We start from the raw sequence: 20,410 nt of genomic DNA, 5'->3' as shown, positions 1-20,410 counted from the left end.
TCTATCTATCTACCTATCCCCATATACTCCTATCTATCTATCTATCTAGCTATCTATCCCCATCCACCCCATCTATCTATCTATCTAACCCCATATACCCCTATCTATCTATCTATCTATCTATCTATCCCCATCCACCCCCTCTATCTATCTATCTATCTATCTATCTATCTATCTATCTATCTATCTATCTATCTATCTATCTATCCCCATCCACCCCCTCTATCTATCAATCTATCTATCTATCCATCCCCATCCACCCCCTCTATCTATCTATCTATCTATCTATCCCCATACACATCTATCTATCTATCCCCATCCACCCCATCTATCTATCTATCTATCTATCTATCTATCTATCTATCTATCCATCCCCACACCTCTTTCTCCTTCTTTCTCATTGTTGCTCTCGGTTCTTAAATTGTTGTTTATTCCCCCTCTGTGTGCGTCTCAGGCGTTCAGACTCAGGCTTTGTCCCTGGTCTCTGGTTTTAGATCGCAAAGCAGAGGAGCGCAGGGAAGCCTGGGCCCAGAGAGGGGTTTTGTGCTCAGCTCTGAACCCAGCCAGGCTCATGCGCTTTCTGATTCCTCCCAGCCCTGGAATGAATTTGTTTCTATTCGCGGAAGATTTAGAAAACAATTTGTTTTCAGGTGGACCCGGCATGATTATTCCCCCAGTTTCTCAGACTTGCCCAGGCACTGAAAGTCAGTGATTTGCCCGGCTGTAATTGTGAAGCAGAGATGCTCAGTAGGAACAGTTTGACCAGCACAGGAGGGTGTTTATAACAGAGATCCCAGCTGAAGGTGCAAAATTCAGATTGTTAATAATTCTCATCATTGGGGCAGCATCCCCGAGCCCGAGCCGTGGCCGAGGACCCCATGGTGCTGGGCGCTGTACAAACACAGAAGAAAAAGAGCCGTGCCCCTCACTCTGGCTGTAGCAGAGCGCCTGGCCAAATGTTCCCCTATGTCTGGAGGCAGAAATGGCCCTTTCGGACCCAGGCTTGGTTCGGCCCATTCGCAACATCTGGATCCAGATGTCAGACGCCCTCCCAGCTCGGAGGAGGAACCGAATCTCTCGTGCGTCTGGGCCCCTCTCAGCTTATGACATTAAACAAGGTCTTCTGGTTTTTTCTCCTGCCTTTTTGGATTCTGTCTCCCAGCGAAGCCAGACCCCAGACAAAGGCACCGACCTGGAACTCCAATGCCCTGTCATATCGACTGAGGAAATGTCAAATTTTGGGTGCAGCCAGCTTCGTGACCCTCTGCCTCCTTCCCCCTCGATTGGTGCCAAGTACCTCCCAGCCCCCCTTCCCTCCGCCCCCCCCCCCGGCTCTCCCCGCCCTCCTTGGGCTTTGTCAAAGCACATTTCCCAATTAGAGGATAAAAATATTCCATTCCTGACTCCACGCGCTATTGATTTTGCCTGTAGCTATGTCTCTGAGTGGGGGGGGGACCGACACATGGGGGTAGAGAGAGGTGAAGGGCTGTAGGCAGCGAGTTCGTCTCCTTCCCACCTCCACCCCTTTATTATTATTGTTATTATTCATCATGTGAAAAGCACCTAGCCAAACTGGTTAGCCCAGCTGACCACCAATAGAGAACAGGCGATCGATACTTAATTGACACAGGCCGGGCAGCGGTGAGGAGGGATTGGAGCTGGGGGAGGTGGAGTGGGGGGGATTTGGAGAGGAGGCAGAAAGAAGGAACAAAAGGCAGGGAAAGGGAAGAGAGGAAAAGAGGGTGAGAGGAGTTATGAAAAATAAATCAAAGGGGACAGCGGAGGTGGGAAGGAGCGGGGAGGGGCAGAAAGAAAAGGGAGAGAAAAAGGATGTGACGGGGAATTAGAAAGAGAGAGACCAGGACAGAACCAAGGTTATTGTGGTGATACGTCTGACGGCAGCACCAGATGTCCCAGCCAAGACCGAGGCCTCCTTGTGCTCGGCGTTGTAAGGTGGCAACGTTGCAAGTGAAGGTGTGATTGGAGCTGGGCTATTCCCCCGCCACCCTCCAGCCCTGACGCCGGGTGCTTAGTATGATGTTTCCTCGGGCTGCTTTTCCACCTTGCGCTCCAGGCATCCCGGCTCGGGCTATTGTGGAGAGCACCCCAGTGCCCTGCTCAGCACCTGATGCCCCCCAACAGGTGAAGTGCCCCCAAAGAGAGGAACCACGCTGCTGCCTGCCATGTCCGACCCCTTTGCTCTGTCCCTGCTGGGTAAGGCAGGCAGGGGGTGAAAGGGGCTGCCCTGGTGCTAATGTCCCTAGTGAAGAACTCCCTCCCTCCCTACAACCCATGGAGAACCGCTCACGCCTTCTGGGCCCTCTTCTCCTCTCCCTGACTTCCCGCTGGTTACCCCTGACTGACAGCAGTGTGAGCCAATGGAGAGTCAGGGCCATTCTTGCAACATAGTTTAGCGATTGCCCCATGCCCTCCCAGCGCCGGCCCACCCCCACGTGCCCCGGTGCTTCCCCAGAGTCAGCTCCTTGTAAAGCCTGGGCAAACCTGGGCTTCAGACACCTCCCCAAAGGCAGAGCTTCTCTCCAGACCACGTTTGCGTCTCTCCTATCCAACCGCCTGGCTCATGTGTGCGCATTCACCCCACCTCCCACAACGCTCACCAACTCCCTGGGCTACAGGATCCCCAGACAGCCCCTCAGTAGGGAACCCATCCTGCTGTAACTAAAGGGAAAGGAGGGCAGCAGAGGAGCTCTCATTGTACCCATTAGGTATCCCGAAGGCACCAGCCTAGCTTCAGTTTCCATTGGTTCTTTTTGTCCCAACGTGTGTTACGTGCGCTGCATTAGGGCAGCAGGATGGCCTAGTGGTTTGGACACTAGCCTACGAGTTAAGAGACCCGGGGGTCAAGTCTCTGCTCACTGCAGAGTCTCTGTGTGACCTTGCCCACGTCACTTAGCCCCTCTGTGCCTCAGTTCCCCATCTGTACAATGGGGCTAAGATACTGTGGCAATAGGGGGCCTTAGACACTGGGCCATCCCAGGGGGATGCAGGGCCCAGAACATAGGCACCAAGTTTCTAATGTGCCGGGGGGTGCTCCCCACTGGCTCTGCCCGGGCCCTACCCCCTCTCCACCCCTTCCCCCAAGGCCCCAGCCCTGCCCTGTTTCTTCCCACCCCTGCTCCGCCCCCACCCCACCTAGTTCCGCCCCTTCCCCCGAGCGTGCTGCACCCTCGCTCCTCTTCCTTCCCCCCCAGCACCTCCTGACTCCGCAAAACATCTGATCCGTGGCAAGCGGTAGGCGCTGAGAGGGAGGGGGAGGCGCTGATTGGCGGGGCAGGCGCTGCGGGGAGGGAGAGGTTCTGGTAGGGGGGCTGCTCCTCGTCTCCCCCTCTGCCCCCCTGCCTCCCGCCTCCCACCCCACCTCCCCGCCCAGCTCCTCATGATTTTATTGAAGCATGGGGCCCCCCAAAGCACGGGGCCTGGGGCAGTCGCCCAAATTCACCATACCCAAGGGACGGCTCTGCTTAGACATTCAGGGTAAGCTGCATGCACCTTGCTAGTACCTAACCACAGACCACAGACTGGAACAGTGACCATGAATGGAAAAACGGAGCTTTCCCCATGGTCTAGATGGCAAGTAGACTCGCTCCTACAGGAGTCGAACTGGGGCTCTTCAGCACCAAAGAGCCAACTGCAACCACTTGACCTAGGGGAATAACACTGGCAGCAGTAGTAGGTTGTTATCCTCTATGTGACCAAGCTACTGCAGGAGACCACAACTCCATGCTTTACGTGTGTGTTATATAAGCTGTCCCCCCAAAGCATCAGCCTGTGATTCCCTGCAAAGCACTGATAGCACTTAAATAAATACTAGAGGCTTGCCCAGTCAAGTGATGACCTTTCCAGATCCTGCAATTGCTGGGATCATAGACAGAGACCCTGCAGAGTGTTTGCGTGGGGTAAGGCAGAGGGCTGGGAGAAGAGGCCGTATCATACAAGAGGAGTCTAGGCTGATGATGGCAGAATCTAGGACAAGGAGAAGCCGGCTGTTGATGTGTATGGATTAGTGGTGGGCACCCAAAGGTCTTGCCCTTTTCCAAACCTTCACTGGCCCCTTTGCACTTGGAAGGTTTGGCTTCAACATCCATGAGAAGCCATCTTGGAGCTGGCCAGCCGGGCCCTAGTCATTAGGCAGAAGGGCAGAATGGAGAGGAAAATGCGAGATTGCTTTTGAGGGAAAGTTGGGGGATTGAAGGAGTATTTTAGCCAGTCTGGGAATTGGGGAGCCCAAATCCCATTGGGATTGAGTTCCTAACTCCCGTAGGCCCTTTCAAAATCCCAGCCTAGGTCCGAGGATACAATCCCAGCTGGGAGTTCCAACATACAGCAAGGACGCAATCGAAGCAGCCAGCATTTTCGACCTACCCACAGCACACGTCCAGCGCTAGAGACACCCGCTACCTAGGGCGAATAAGAAGGAATGCATTTCTCCTCAATGGACACCAGGGCTCTACGAGGCTATAGCTGGGAGAGGGAGGTTTGGAAGGACTGTTAGCAAGAGGAGGGGAAATGTTGTGCCACTTTGGGATTTGTTGCTCCGGGGATAGCTGGCCTGAGGGAGCCTGGAAGCCATGACACCTATTGCTCTACAAAGGAATGGGAAGGAGGAGCCAGGAAACAGGAGACTCTTGCTAGGACCGGTTGCTGGTCTCCGTGTTGCACCAGTCCATGGTGCCTCTACTTCTAGCCCTGCTAGGTTCTCTCAACCTTCCCAAGCAGCCGGCGCCACCAAGGAAAGGAGCCATAGAGGGTTGGCAACCCGGACTCTTGGGTTCTTCTCTTGGCTTTGCCAGCCTCCTGCTCTGGGACCTGCTGCAAGCCACTTGCCCTCTTCACCCAGCCTGTGAAATGTGGATAATGTTCTCCTGCCTCACAAGTTGCAAGATTCAGCAGCCGGCCCTGCCAGCCCTCCCAGTTGGCTTCAAGGGGCATTTCCATGCATGGAAAGCCTGCAAGGTCAAAACAACTCTAAGGGGCACACTAGCTCACCAGTGGCCCTATTGCCTTGGCTCCCATGGCCAAGGCCAGCCGGGTTTGGGCAAAATCTCGAGGCCTTTGGCTGCTTCCCAAAGTTGGGCAATACGAAAAGGACCATTCAACCTTGCGCAGCCACCAAAATAATGCTCCAAATTGCCTCCTTCTTGCCAAGAAGCTCCCAAAGAGAGACATATCAGAGGCCAGGCATAAGTTCCACCCCATAGGCCATGGACCCGGGAGGATGGGAAGCAGCCGGACCCTTTTCCCATATGCGCTGCTGATTGCCTACGGACGGGAAAGGCAGATATATTTAGCTTCCCTCAGTGCAGGCCAGAAAGGCCACCGTGGGGGCTGGAAAATGGATCTCGGTAGTTTATTTATTTATTTTATGGCCTCTTAAAGGCAAAGGCCAGCGTCCAAACCTCACTAAGGCTTGGGTTCCAACCTGGATCGGGGCAGGGAATCTCGGCTCGGGCCCTCCCCTGTCACTCTTGATCTATAACACGTCAGCCTTAAAAGGATCCTCTCCGTCTCCTTAAACAATATATTACCGCTGTCCATTATTCCCATTAATGCATAAAAAATCATTAGGCATTTCTATGGAGACCCATTGCCATAGACACAGGCTTCCAAATGCACTCCCGGCACTAAGCGGCCAAAGTAAACTGAAGGAGATTTCTGCGGTAATGCCCTCTCATTTCTCACCCCCCGCACAACCAACCCCTCCCCGAGCTCCCCTTTCTCTCTTCCCTCGATCAATTTTATGATGCCTGCCTGGGGTTCGTTAATGTTTCCGGAATGTCTCTCTGCTCTGTTTAAAAATTCTTAATTAAGCAAGGTTTTTTTGTTTACACTTGAACTAATTACACTTTAAAACCCGACAATAAAACATCAGCACTGGGCCATTAGGGCCCAATGAGGCCGGGCAATTCACGAGGAGATAGGATGGCTGGAGACGCAGCCACTCTGCCTAGCTTCGCTCAAGAGGATGCCCGCTTCTTAGCCCGGCTCCGGCAGGTGAGAGGGACAATGGTGCGAGCGGCCAGATGTCCTCTTAAGCTCTTCTTCATTTCCTCCCGGATGCTCCCTTTCCCAGATAAGGGCCCAGCAAGTGGGTGGAAGGATTGATCCTTCCTCTGAAAAGGCCCATCTTTATTTATCACACATGAGTTCTCCACAGCTAAACCCCTGCTCTTCCAGGTAAGAGCAGAGGGACCGGTCAGCCCGGCGCCACGGGATTAAATCAGTCTAGGAAATCAAGGCTTGGAGAGCAAGACCATTCCGGCTGTAGAATCGTCTCCCAAAAGGAAGGGCCGGAAACCCCACTGCTTGGGACATTTCAGACTGGGCTGGACAGAACGTTAGGGAATGATCCCTCACTGGCTGAAGAGTGGGGGAATGGATGAGATGACAGTCAATAGAGCTTTTCTACCGCCAGTGTCAAAGAAACGCACCATGGCCTGGCGGTTAGGGTACCTGACGGGGAGTCAGGAGACCTTGGCCTGTCAGTGATCTGTGGTAAGTCACTTTTCTTCACATCCTTTGTTGGCCTTGGGTATTTAATCATGAGTTCTCTGGGGTAGGGCCTGTCGGTGCAGTTGGGCCCATGCTCTGGCCGGCTAGGTGCTACTGTTAATGCTGCTGCCCCTTTTCCCAAATGTCTCCTTGTATCTCCTCCAGGGTGATTATGGGGCAGAGGAGTGGAGGTGTTGGCAGGAGATTTGCAGTCAGTGGTTGCAGGGCATCAGTTATCTTTCACCCCCAACACCCTGGTGCCCGCTCCTGAAAACCTGTGGTGGCTCATCTGTCATTGGCAGAGCCGTTGACCTTCAGATGAATAACCACGGGGATGGCATCTCATGTCATCCTTCTCCAGCACCCAAGGGCAGGGATGTTTGTCTGAGCTGGTTCCCAACGTGCTGCCCCTCCTGGGTGCCTCCCAACGCTCTCAGCTGTAACCTCGCCTTCCCAGCGCTGATGCCACACAAATAGCTCTGGGGAAGAAGGGAGCGTCCGGTTACTGGTTCATTTGCTGGGTCTGAGGGAAGTTAGCCCCCCGTTGACTGACAGCCCTGTATACTCTGTTGACGCAGCCTGGGCAGGAGCAGGGTAAGTTTCTCCCATCTCCTACCTAGCCAACCTTCCTTGACCCTGCCCTGGTAGGACCACCTCAATTCAGCCTCCACTGGCCTGCTCCTTGCTGGGCCTCTCTGCTGAGACTGCCAACACCATGGGGTTGGGGGGGATCTGTGCCCCCCATGTTGGTGGATTTTATGACCTTCACCATGAGGGGCTGGCTGGAGAACCACCAAACTCATTACACCCACCAGCCTCCATGTGATGACACTGAGCTGGCCAGCTATGACCATCTCACCCTCTAGTGGCTGGGGTGGTGCTGCGCTGGAATAATATGGGACGTTTTCCTGTAGCACGTGCGCTGGAGCTCCTGCATTCGGTTCCGTGGATGGATCTCCCCCGGAGTGGACAGAAATTAATGTTCTTGAGGTCGAGTCATCTGGTCTCCTCTCCCGCTCCTCACTTTTAAGAGGCCATCAACCTGGTGTTTTGATTTTGGAGTCGTCATAGTTTTCAGGGCTTAGCTGGGGAGCAGAGGACTGGGAAAGTCTGAGAAGAGCTGCCATACTGGGTCAGACCAATGGTCCATCTAGCCCAGTATCCTGTCTCCAACAGGGCCAGTACCAGAACTTCCGGGGGAGTGTGCAGAACAGGGAAGTTGGAGTGATCCACCCCTGTCTTCCCCTCTCAGCTTCTGGCAGTCAGATGGTCACTGCAAGCATGGGGTTGCATTCCTGGCCATCTTGGCTAATAGCCACTGATGATCTACCCTCCATGAACTTACCCAGTTCTTTTTTGAACCCAGTTATACTTTTGGCCTTCACAACATCCCCTGGCAATGAGTTCCACAGGTTCACTGTGCATTTTGTATTGTGGGAAAGGGGAAATAACACTTCTCTAGTCACCTTTTCCACATCCGTTATGATTTTATAGACCTCTATCCTATCCCCGCCCCCTTCGTCATCTCTTTTCTAAAATGAAGAGCCCTAATCTTTGTAGTTTCTCCTCATCCAGAAGCCATTCCATAGCCGTGATCATCTTCATTGCCCTTCTCTGAACCTTTTCCAGTCCCGTTACATCCTTTTTGAGATTGGGTGACCAGGACTGAACATAGTATTCAAAGTGTGGGCGTGCGATGGTTTATATAGTGGCATTATGATATTTTCTGTTTTATTTTCTATCCCTTCCTAATAGTTCCTAACATTCTGGTAGCTTTTTTGAATGCTGCTGCACGCTGAGATGAAGTTTTCAGAGAACTATCCTTGGTGACTCCTAGATCTCCTTTTTGAGTAGTAACAGATCATTTAGACCCCAACATTATATCTGTGTAGTTGGGGTTATTTTTTGCAATGTGCATTGCTTTGCAGTCATCAATGCTGAATTTCATCTGCCATTGTGTTGCCCAGTCATCAAGTTTTGTGAGATCTCTTTGTAATGCTTCACAGTCACCTTTGGACTTAACTCTCTTGAGTAATTTTGTATCTTCTGCAAACTTTGCCACTTCACTGTTCACTCCCTTTTCCAGGTCAGTAACGAACATGTTAAACAGCACAAGGCCCAGTTCAGATCCTTGGGGAGGTAGGGGGGCTACTGTTTACCTCTTTCCATTGTGAAAATGGAAAGCGTCACAGGAAATGCCATCTTTTTGTCTAAATATTTCAAGTTTTGTCAAGAAACAAAAAGCCCCTAAAACCTGAGAATGTTTCAGTTTGGGGCCAGTTTTTTCAGTTTTCAATGAAAACCTGAAACATTCTGAAGAAAAAGGCATTCTTGCCTTTTGTTCACTTCTCCCCTTCTCTGTGCTCCATCTGTGTTGGGTTCTTATGTGTCAGGCCCAGGGCAGGGTCCTCTAACAGGCAGGAGAGGAACATGGCCAGGCTAAGACAATTGTTTACAGACCTGCACCAAGCAGGCTATCTATGCTCAAATAACAACCCTCAACACATCGGATCAGTGGCTCTCAAAGCACTGTACGAAGGTGGGCAAGTGCCATTCTCCTCATTGTACAGGTGGAGAAACTGAGGCACAGAGCAGGGAAAAAGCAACAGAGGGTCCTGTGGCACCTTTAAGACTAACAGAAGTATTGGGAGCATAAGCTTTCGTGGATAAGAACCTCACTTCTTCAGATGCAAGTTGCATCTGAAGAAGTGAGGTTCTTACCCACAAAAGCTTATGCTCCCAATACTTCTGTTAGTCTTAAAGTTGCCACAGGACCCTCTGTTGCTTTTTACAGATTCAGACTAACACGGCTACTCCTCTGATACTTGAGAGCAGGGAAGTGACTTGCCCAAGGTCACACAGTAGGTCAGGAATAGAACCCAGAAGTGCTGGCTTTCAGCCCCCCAACACACACCATTCCTACCCTTTGTTTCCTATCTTTTAACCAGTTACTGACCCATGAGAGGATCTTCCCTTTTATCCCAGTCACTACTTAGTTCCCTTAAGAGCCTTTGGTGAGGGACATTGTCAAAGTCTTTCTGAAAATCCAAGTACACTATATCCACTGGATCACAACATGCTTGTTGACACCTTCAAAAAATTCTAATAGATTAGTGAGGCATGATTTCCCTTTGCAAAAGCCATGTTGATTCTTCCCCAACAAACCGTGTTTATCTATGTGTCTGATAATTCTGTTCTTCCCTTCCCTGTGTCCCTCATTCACTCTCTGCTGCCTTACTCTAGCCCTAACCCTAACCTATGAGAACCAAACCCCTGAAACCAACCAATATGATTATTGTCCTGTTTCCTTGTTTCACACTTGGATTCTCCACATGGACTAACAGGGCTGCCTCCTGTGGGTAAGGACTGCAAGTATAGGGATGTAGGTGCGGGGGAGAGAAGGGAATTTGCCACTTTGTTCCTCAGTTTCCCATCTGTAAAATGGAGCTAATAGAATTTGCCTACCTTACAGGCAGCTCCCTCAGCTCAGAGGCTACATCAGTGACTGCAAAGCATGTTGGTCCCTCAGGCACAATCAACAACAGGTGTTAAGCATAACGTGCTCCTTTCATTTGACCCTCTGATCTCTAGGGGTTCCTCTATCCCTACGCGATGTATGACCCACCCATACGATGTATGACCCGCCTGTGCTTGGTCAGGCTGTGCGCTCAGATTCACAGGTGTGAATCCAAAGCAACAGTGCTCATTCTAGGGGAGTCACTCCCAATTTACACCCCCATCTCTGAGATCAGGATCTGGCCAATCCTGTGTATAAGAACCTGGCACCATATGGAGTGTCACTAGCTCCCTCTGTATATGACAGCAAGGTAACTTTGGCCAGGTGGTCACATAGCCCTGGGAAGGTGTGTATTGTGCGCGCACACACACCCACACACACACCCACACACCAGCTGCCCAACACTCCCCAGCTAAACACAGCTGCCTCTGCTGGAACTCAGGTGCGGGGCAGAGGAGCATTGCGTGTCCCTGCGTAGGGGGAGGGAACAGATTCAGTTTACAAGGCCGGCATCCTCCCAGCATGGTCAAATCCAGCCTCACTCCCGCTCTGTCGGCCGCGTCCCTGTGGATGAGAACGCTCCCAGGGCTATGACTCGAACCAGCAGGGAGTAGGGGCTAGTGCAGAGGGGCACTGGGCCAGCATACAGCTGTGGGATTGCAGGGTTCTGCTGGCCTCACCCCCTGGGGGACTGGCAGTGCCAGCCTACTCCAGTCTGACCTTACGGCGCTCCCTGGTGCAACATTTCCCAGGCAGAGGCTTCATCCAAGACCAACCTGCTGGATACTCCCAGCTCTCACTGCGCCAGTTCAGTGTCCACGGGGTGTCCTGTGACCAGTCCTGTGTCCTGTGACCAGTCTCCCAGTGCCCTGCAATTCTAAGCAGCGGCCCTCATTGGCACCAGCCCACCAGGTGCTCCATGTCTCTCTACATCAATTCATTGCGCCCCACTAGGCCGGCTGTGTGCTCATGAAATTTGCTCTGACCAGCCTGACTGATGCCCCGGCTCGTTCGGGTCAGCTCTGTGCAGGTTCCCAACAAGGGAGCCAGTGGTGAGGATGGTATTTGTGATGGGACTTCCAGGGTAGAGTCATTTCCTGCCATGTTAGCACACTTGCCCATCCAGGAAATAAAGGGTCATTTAGTGACTCCGGGGCACACCTGGCCTGGGGGGGGTGGGAGCCGCGGTGTGGGCGGGGATGGATCCATGGCTCAGTTCCACCCCCATTCCCAGGACTAGTTTGCTGCAGACAACGGTGCAGGGCCATTAGAATCATAGAATTGTAGGACTGGAAGGGACCTCGAGAGGTCGGCTAGTCCAGTTGCCTGCACTCATGGCAGGACTCAGTATTATCTCCATCCCTGACAGGTATTTGTCTAACCTGCTCTTAAAAATCTCCGGTGATGGAGATTCCACAACCTCCCTAGGCAATTTATTCCAGTGCTTCACCACCCTGACAGTTGGGAAGTTTTTCCAACCTAAACCTCCCTTGCTGCAGTTTAAGCCCATTGCTTCTTGTCCTGTCCTCAGCCGTTAAAAACATTTTTTCTCCCTCCTTCTTGTAACAACCTTTACATACCTTCCTTCCCCCGGTCTCCGCCCCAGCTCCCCAGCCCACCTCGCATCCTAGCCATCACAGAGGCACAGTGCAGAGCCTTGCAAAGCCATAAACATGAGGGATGTGAAGGGAAATGTGCCGCCAGGCCTTCTCGAGCCGGTGGGAGGAGGGATATGGATGGGGGGGCGGAGGGGGGGGAAACTAGAGCATGTTTTTCCAGTAGGGCCCCTCCTGGGCTGATTGACTCAAATCGTATTGATCCTGCTGTTACCGGGACATTTTATTTGCTGCCCAGGGGATGGTGAGAAAGGCTCTAGGAGGGGGGGGAAAATACCAAGAGGAGGAGGAAATCCAAAGGTCGGCGTTTTCCCTCCCCTCGTTGCACTCTGAAAAGGCACTGGAAAATGTCCCCACCCGCCTGCACCGAGATCTCTGCTCAACAAGCCAGGGGCGAGCGGTAGCTGCGGCGAGGGCCCGTGCTGCAGACAGCAGACCCCCAGCCCCCAACACTGGAGAGCTATAGAGTAACGCAGCCCCTCCTCACACAGTGGGCCAGAGCATTGCCTGGGGTAAAGGGAGCAGCTCCATTGACTTCCCTGCAGCTCTGCTGATTTTCACCAGCTGGGGATCTGTCCCTCAAAGGGGAGATTATCTCCTTCCCCACCAGCCGCACAGTTCTTTCTTTCGGTCTCTTATTTTCGGAAATGATTATTTCGGAAGGAATCATGGGGGCGCAGGTGCCTAGTAGTTACAGCAGGTGTCCTAGGACTAGTCCCCGCTCCATCCCATCTCACAGTGTGATGTTGAACAAGTCCCTTCCCCATTCCATGCCTTAGTTTCCCCGTCAATAAAATGGGGATAATGATAATGACCTGCCTCCCAGAAGCAGTGGGCTCCGCCTGTGACAGATACATAGGGATGTGAATGAGAGCCATCAAACTCATTCCACTTGTGACCTAGCATGGGACTTGACCCATTAATGTAACCGGCAACTCCGTTCTTCCCCAATCCACCATCCTCAACCTTTCAGCAATTCCAGTCCTGGGCCTGCATTGAGCAGATCTCACCAACGGGGCAAACTCCTGCCCTTCTACCCCTTGCCCTGTGCTCGCCTTGCTGCCGAAGAAGGGGGACCTCTGCGATCTCTGGAACTGGCGTCCCATCTCGCTCCTCAGCACAGACTACGAGGTCGTAGCAAAAGCCATCTCGCTGTGGCTCGGGTCCATGCTGGCGGACGTGGTTCATCCCGACCAGATCTACACCGTCCTAGGCTGCACCATCTTCGATAATTTGTATTTGGTCCGGGACCTCTTGGAGCTCAGGTGTAGGATGGTTTGTCATTCGCCCTCCTGTCCTTGGACCAAGAGAAGGCGTTCAACAGGATGGACCACGGGTATCTCCTGGGCACTCTGTGGGCATTCGGCTTTGGGCCCCAGTTCATGGGTCTTCTACAGGTACCGTACACCTCCGCGGAGTATTTGGCCAGGCTCAACTGGATCCTGACCGAGCCGCTCAGCTTCGGGCAGGGTGTGTGTCAGGGGTCTCCGCTGTCGGGCCAGCTGTATACTCGGAGGTTGACGGGGTTGGTGCTGTGGGAGCCAGAGCTGCGGCTGTACACCGACGATGTGCTCCTCATGGTCCAGGACTCGGACGACCTGGTGCAGGTGGAGGCCTGCCAAGCTGTGTTCTCAGCGGCCTCTTCCACCTGGGTCAACTGGGTCAAGAGCTCTGGCCTCATAGTCGGGCACGGGTGGCAGACGGGCTCCCTTCAAGCCATTCGGGGGAGCGCCAGTCCACTGCTCCATCTCGGCATTTACCTTTCCGCCACGCATCCTTCTCCGCCGGAGATCTGGCAGGGTTTGGAGGCCACGGTAGGTGAACGGCTGCGGAGATGGACGGGACTGCTCCGGTGCCTCTCCCTGCGGGGGAGGGCGCTGGTGCTCAACCATCTAGTCCTGTCCATGCTCCGGCCCCTGCTCAACACCCTGAGCCCGGCCCCAGGGCTCCCTGCCTGGCTCCAGAGGGTAGCCCTGGAGTTCCTCTGGCCAGGACTGCACTGGGTCTCTGCAGCGGTCCTGAGTCTTCCCCTGGAGGAGGGAGGACAGGGCCTGGTCTGCATCCGCAGCCAGGCCCATGTCTTCGGCCTCCAGGCCCTGCAGAGACTCCTTTATGGTGCGGGTAGTCAGGTGTGGAGCATGTTGCTGCACGCCTTCCTCTGCCCGCCACCTCCGGGGGCTCCAATACGCCCGGCAGCTCTTTTTTCTCCACTTGAGGGGTCTTCCGTGAGACCTCTCTGAGCTGCCGGCCTTCTACCAGGACCTCCTCCAGACCTGGAAGCAGTTCTCAGCGACCAGGTCTGTTGTGGCCTCCGAGGGGGCAGACCTCCTCATGGAGCCCCTGCTACACAACCCCCACCTTCGTGTGCAGGTGGTGGAGTCCCCCTTGGTCCGCCGGAGGTTGTCCTGGCACAAACCACCAGAATAGGAGACCTCCTGGACTACGACAGGGAGGACTGGATGGACCCCCGAGCTCTCGGTCGGAGTATGGGGCTCTCCACTCTTCTGACCCCCCTGCTCGTACTCCAGGAGGTGGGGCAGCCTTGTCACCCACTTCTCGGGTTTTCCTTGAATGGGTCCTGCGAGAGGATGCTCCCCACCCACCCCTCACCCCAAGCCCTCTGGACCTTTTCATCAGGCCCCTGTCCCACAAGCCCTCCGGCCCCCTCCCTTCCACAATCCAAGCCATCTGCGTGCCCTGCAGCCGGTTCGCTTCCGAACCACACCTAGGAAACAACTCTACACTCTTGTGCTCCACACGTTTCATTTCCTCACCCTCATGCCCTGCCCTGATACCAAATGGCGGGATTATCTACCACCTGTGGAGGGTGAGGAACCCCGGAGGGCCAGCCTCTGTTCCACCCTGGTCCCACGGCCCGCCGGGGATATCGGTTGGCAGCTCCTCCATGGAGCTGTGAGCACAGGCATGTACCTGGCACTGTTCACCCCCATCCCCGATGCCTGCCCCTTTTGTGGTGTGAGGGAGAACCTGGCACACACTTATCTCAAATGCGCCAGTCCCTATTCCGGATCCTCCAGAACCTCTTGTTGAGGTTCAGGCTGCACTTTTCCCCACACCTGTTTATATTCTCACACCCTGTCCAATGCCCCACGAAGTCATGAGACCCCCCTCGTCAACCTCCTCCTGGCCCTGGCCAAAGTGGCCGTTTTCAACATCCTCTGGGTGGCGTCCACTGGCTCCCTAGACACCTTTGAGGAGCAGTGGGCGCTGTCCGGGGTTCTCTGCTCGGTGTCCCCCTCTGGATCCCTAGTTTTGAACCTGTGACCTTCACTCCTGACCCTGTGATTCATTAGTTGTCCCCCGTATTCGGTTGGTTCCTGGATCCAGTGGTCCCTCCTGCAAGGCTGTGGGAGGGGCCTTTAGACATGGATTCCCAATAAGACCCTTCTATCGAGGTGGTACCAGATTGAGGCCAGCCAATTCATTGCACCTATGACCCTTTTGGGCTGCAACATGTGGGTTGGAGCGAAAGGCTCGTTGGTAGAGGAGGGAGACTGATGGATTTTTCAGTTTGCGGCAATTCTGGAAAAAATATTTTGGGTCAAACCACAAACAAAATTTTTCAAATTTTCCAGTGAATCGAAAAACAATTGTTTTGGACCAAATGAAATGTTTCGATTTAGGATGATTTTTGAATGTGTTTGATTGGGTTTTTTTAAACAAAATTAAACACAAATTGGAATCAAAGAGTTGTTTCAAACTGACCAATCGAAATGTTTGGTTTTTAAAATGGTGGCATCGAACATTTTGAGTCTGTTTCAGAATTTGTGTGTGTTTGCTTGTTTGCCGTATGGACCGAAACATTTCGGCAAAACTGGCACAAAGTCACAAAACGTTTCGGTGTCTCCAAATGCGCATTTTCAGCAGGAAAAAAAATCGGCTGAAAAATTTCCCACCACTCTGCTAGTCTGATGCATGGAGTTTGAAGACAGCTGGAGTATCCCGCATCAGCATCACTTAGGAATGGGGGAATGAAACGATGCCTTTATTTTTTTATTTCTTCCCAGGCACCCTCATCCAAGTCAGGATGTCCCCTGAATTCTGGACAGTGTGGAGGGTGGGGAGGAACCGGCATCCGACAGAACAAATTCCCCCCACTGGACCCCTCCGGACACACAAACCCACTATATTTGCCGGAGAAAGTGAATCAGGAAGCGTTATTTACATTTTCACAGACTACAAGAACAAGGGGTCACCCAGTGAAATTAACAGGAGGCAGGTTTAAAACAAAACTAAGGAAGTATTTCTTCACCCAACACACAGTCAACCTGTGGAACTCATTGCCAGGGGATGTTGTGAAGGACAAAAGTATAACTGGGTTAAAAAAGGAATTAGATCAGTTTATGGAGGATAGGTCCATCAATGGCTGTTAGCCAAGATGGTCAGGGATGCCACCCCATGCTCTGGGTGTCCCTAAACCTCTGACTGCCAGAAACTGGGACTGGACGACGGGATAGATCACTCAATAAATTGCCCTGTTCTGTTCATTCCCTCTGAAGCACCTGGCATTGGCCACTGTCAGAGACAGGATATTGAGCAAGATGGACCATTGGTCTGACCCAGTTTGGATGTTCTTATGGTCTTCCCAAGCCCCTGCCTGAGCTAAATCCAGACACTAATGAAATACAGAACAGGCCTTCGGGGCAGAGGGGACGGCAGAATTCTGGCCGGCTCCTGCTTGTGGCTGCGAGAGAGGGGGAGACAGAGAGATTTTCTTATCCAGGGAGTAAATTATTCAGCCCTCCCCCTGGAGTAGGTTAATCCGTGCCGCTTAGTCTCAGTAAAGATCCCGGGCTCCAGGGCTGGGTCACGGCTCAGAGCCCAGTCCTGCAGGGATGGAGCTGCAATAAGGGCACAGCGTGGCCTTCGGGCAGGTGAGCAAAGCAGGGAGCCCTGTGCCCGCGGTTACCCTGCGCCCTCTGCAGCTGCCCTGTGCAGTGAACCCAGTTCTGCTGCCCAGCTGCCAGGGGATGGACAGGGACCAAGTGGGAGCACATCTCCAGCCAAGCTGCCAGGGACTTGCGGGCAGCGCTGAGGGACAGACACACAGCCTGCACCAGCCTTGGGCTGCTCTCTGACCCTGGCTGGCACAGTCCCTGGGGACCGTTCCCTGGCAGGCTGGCATGAGCTCAGAGAGCTGGTTTCACTCCCACACCCTCCCCAGCCCCCGCCCTCCCCTTTCCCCCTTCACCCACACCCGGTGTCTTGCTCTTGAGTGGTGCATGGCTAGCCTGGAGCAACAGCAGCTCCTGGAGGCTGGCTGGCTCTTCAACTGCTCTCCCGGAGTGCCACTCCCGCCTTGCTTCCCCTCACTGCTGGGGAGACACACAGGCCCTGCCTGCAGCCCGATCAGCCACTCTGAGTCCTGACAAACTCGTCCCAACTTCAGGCTGTTCAGGAGGTTGCTTTTAGCTGCCTCCTGGGCCACAGGCTCACAGCACAGCTGCAAAAGATGCCATCTTGGCTGGCTAAGCCAGATCCTTATTAAAGAGACGGCAAAAGGACAGAGAGGGGGCAGAGAAGAAATAAGGCAGGGAAGGAAAAGGACCCACTAGGAGGGGGTGGCAGGGGGAACCCCAGCCTCCCATCCCAGGTGCTGGTTAGGATTTAGCAGGTGACAATGTCACCTGGGTCTCTCTCTCTGGCCCTGTCTGGTCAGGAGGATAAAGGCCCAACCGTGTCCCCAGGGATCCCAGGGCCACACGAGCTGGTGGCGGTGCCAGCCCCGAAACGGTGCCAGTCCAGGCAGGAAGGGCATGAGGACCAACACGGACCAGCTCACAGGAGCTGTCTGGGTCGCAGAGGCTGGTCCTGGCTGGCGCTGCAGCTCCTCGCTGGCTAAGAGAGTGAGAAAAAGGGAGGGGCACTCAGGGGCAAGGGCAAAGAAACCCTTCACTTCGCACCCCACAAGGGCTTTTCCAGGTCAGCCTGCTTCTTCCTCCGCTCTGGTGAAACAGCTCCGGCCCTGATCAGAACACCTCACCAGCACTTACCCTCATCACACCCCAGCGAGGCCAGGCAACACTGGTATCCCCATTGTGGGAAACTGAGGCACGGAGCAGCTAAGTGACTTGCCCAAGGTCCCACAAGAAGTGTGTAGCAGAGCAGGGGACTGAACCCGCAGCTCCCTACCCCTAAATGCTGCACCACCCTTAATTGCATCCTTGCCCTTTTACCTGTTCTCTTTAATTTGTGTCTTTTTCTTTCACCTGTTTCCAGCTTGCCCAACACGTCAATATCCATCCTCCTTTTACTTTTCCTCCTCTGCATCTCTCTCTCCTCCTCCCAGTCTGTCTCCTTCCTTCTTTCCCTTTCCATATCCTACCCTGAATCGTCGGCCCCCTTCTCCCAAGTCCCCCTCCCGCCGCCACCCCCCCAAAGCCTCGGCCTGACAGCCCAGTTAATGCGATATGAATGGCATGAATAAATCGCGGCTGCCTTCGGCAATGGGACACCCTGGGTTCTGGAGAGGATGCGCTGGCAGGTTTATTTTGTTCAAGTGCCCAAAGGCGCCTCGGCAGGAACACAGAATCTGCATCAGCTGGGGGCAGGGAGGGAGAGCGGTCCTTCTCCCCCACCCCCAGCTTGTCACCCCCTGCCACCCGCAGCCCCCACACTGAACCCCGCCCGTAAAGTCTGGCCCAGGTGATTCTCCTCCGGCTTCTTCACCTGGCTCCTTCCGCCCTCCTCCCCGGACACACAGAGAGACACCGAGGCCCCTTGGGAATTCGCCGCGAGGGTCAAGGGGCAGCAGCGGCTGTTAGAAGAAGGGGAGATGGCTGGGCTCCAGATCCACCCAGATCCACCGCAAAAGGTTGGATTCTCTGTAACCTCAAGTCTTTAAATCAAGGCTTGAGGTCGTCAGTAACTCAGCCAGCGGTTCTGGGCCCCAGGACCTCCTGCCCTGCTGGGCAGAAGCCAGAGGCACCGGAGGTGTATGGGGGGCAGATGCCATGTGCCCCCTCCTGATTTTTGCCAGGATTTGCTGGCCCTGCTCGGTCACATGGTGCTGCCGGACCCCGTCCCTGCACCGCAGCTGCTGGAGCTGGCAAGCTGGGAGCTGCAATGGCAAACAGCAGGGAGCGCGGCTGCTTTGCACCCGGCGTCTCTGGCAGAAGCCTCTAGCCCCACCAGCCCCCCGCAGGGAAGAAGCCCTGAGCTTTCCCCCCGCTCCCCCAGTCTGGTAGGCAGAGAATGGGGAGGGTGGGAGGTTCCCACACAAGCCACAGTTTGGCCACTCCTGGACAAAGTGATCACGATGGTCCCTTCTGACCTGGAAGGCTTTGGGATCTCCAAGGTCTGGCTGCCTGGGTTTTCCTTTGGCCCCATTTCTCTCACGGTCTACTCGCCCGCTCCCTCCCCCAGGCTGCTGCTCTGGCTGGCAAGGGCTTCCGGGCATGTCCCAGCAACTGGAACTACTGATACGGCAACGTCCTTCCTGGATGGGAGTCACTCATAGCCTGCGCTGGACGCGACCTTCTCGGCTGCATTTCCCCTCGGGGCTTTGAGCTCCGACATGCAGCGTCTCCAGGGTCAGGAGGGCAGGAAGAAGCCCCCTGCAGGTGTGCTCAGAAGGAGCGATCCAGCCCCTGCCTAGACGCATTCATTTAATCCTCCCCTCCTGCCCCTGCTATTCTAACCCTGGTCTCCCTCCCAACACACAGCCCTGCTGAAGTCCCTCACTCCCAGCCCACAGCCCCTCTGCCATTCCAGGCCCGGCATCCAATACGCAATGACATCTGCGCCTGCCCAATATTTCAGTGCTGATGGGAAAACCGTCCAAGCTTGAGAGGAGACATACCCCATGGCGTCCTCCACACCAGTGGGCGAGGAACATCGCTGCTCTGGTTGCGTTTCACACCCACTTGGCCCGAGCGGAAGTGACTTGCACAAGGGCGATGGGGGCTCAATCCCTGTGGCTGCAAAACTTCGGGGAAATGTTCCCATCGTCCAAAAATTACTAAGCCCTGCCCCCGCCAATGCTTCGAGTGATGGGGGCGAGGGGAATGGCCTGGAAAGTCAAAAAGCGGCAAAGGGGCCCCCCTGTGACTCCCCCTAATGGTAAACTAGGGAGTCTGCCCACTTCTCATGTAAGGAACGAAGCATTGACTGGCTCCTCCTGCTCTCCTGTGATAAGCAAATCCCGGTGGGACGCCCCTGCCCGTGATGAGAAACGCCCCCATCCCACTGCCGGACCAGCATCCCGGCTCTCCGGTCGTGCCAATTCGGCGTGCCAGCGGAGCGCGCTCTACTTGGACAGGGGAAGCTTAAAAAGGAGAAGCAGGCCACGAATTGGGAAGGCGGCGGGGAGGGGAGTTTGCCCAAGAAGAGAGGCTGCTAGGGAGCCCAGACGCCAGGGCAGCCCAGCCCAAGGCAGTGACTGGTCTTCCCCTCCCCCCTGCACCCCCAGTTTAGGGCAGATAGACACTGTGGCCCAGAAAGGGGCTCGGGATGGCCACTCTCCACCAGGGTCCCGTAGCTGGACCTGAGGAGCATGTTCTGCCCATGTTCTGCCCTGAGGCCCCGTCCTCCCTCCCACTCTGCCCTGAAGCTGTTTGGGGCTCACTCAGCCTGGAGCTCAGGCCCGTCGGCGGCCAGGGTCAGTGCTCGGCCCGGCCCGGCTGGGGCATGCAGGCCAGGGCTCCTCCGGCCCCTAGGGGAGCCCTCGGGGCTCCGGTGGGAGGAACCTCAGGCTAAGGGGTGGGCCCAGTGGGCTAGCCTCCCTGAAGGGGGGTTCACCCGCTGC

Source organism: Chrysemys picta, chromosome 25 (genome assembly GCF_011386835.1).
Source record: "Chrysemys picta bellii isolate R12L10 chromosome 25, ASM1138683v2, whole genome shotgun sequence".
Taxonomy (NCBI): domain Eukaryota; kingdom Metazoa; phylum Chordata; order Testudines; family Emydidae; genus Chrysemys; species Chrysemys picta.
The sequence above is the reverse complement of the archived record's forward strand: the minus strand, read 5'-3'. Positions refer to the sequence as shown.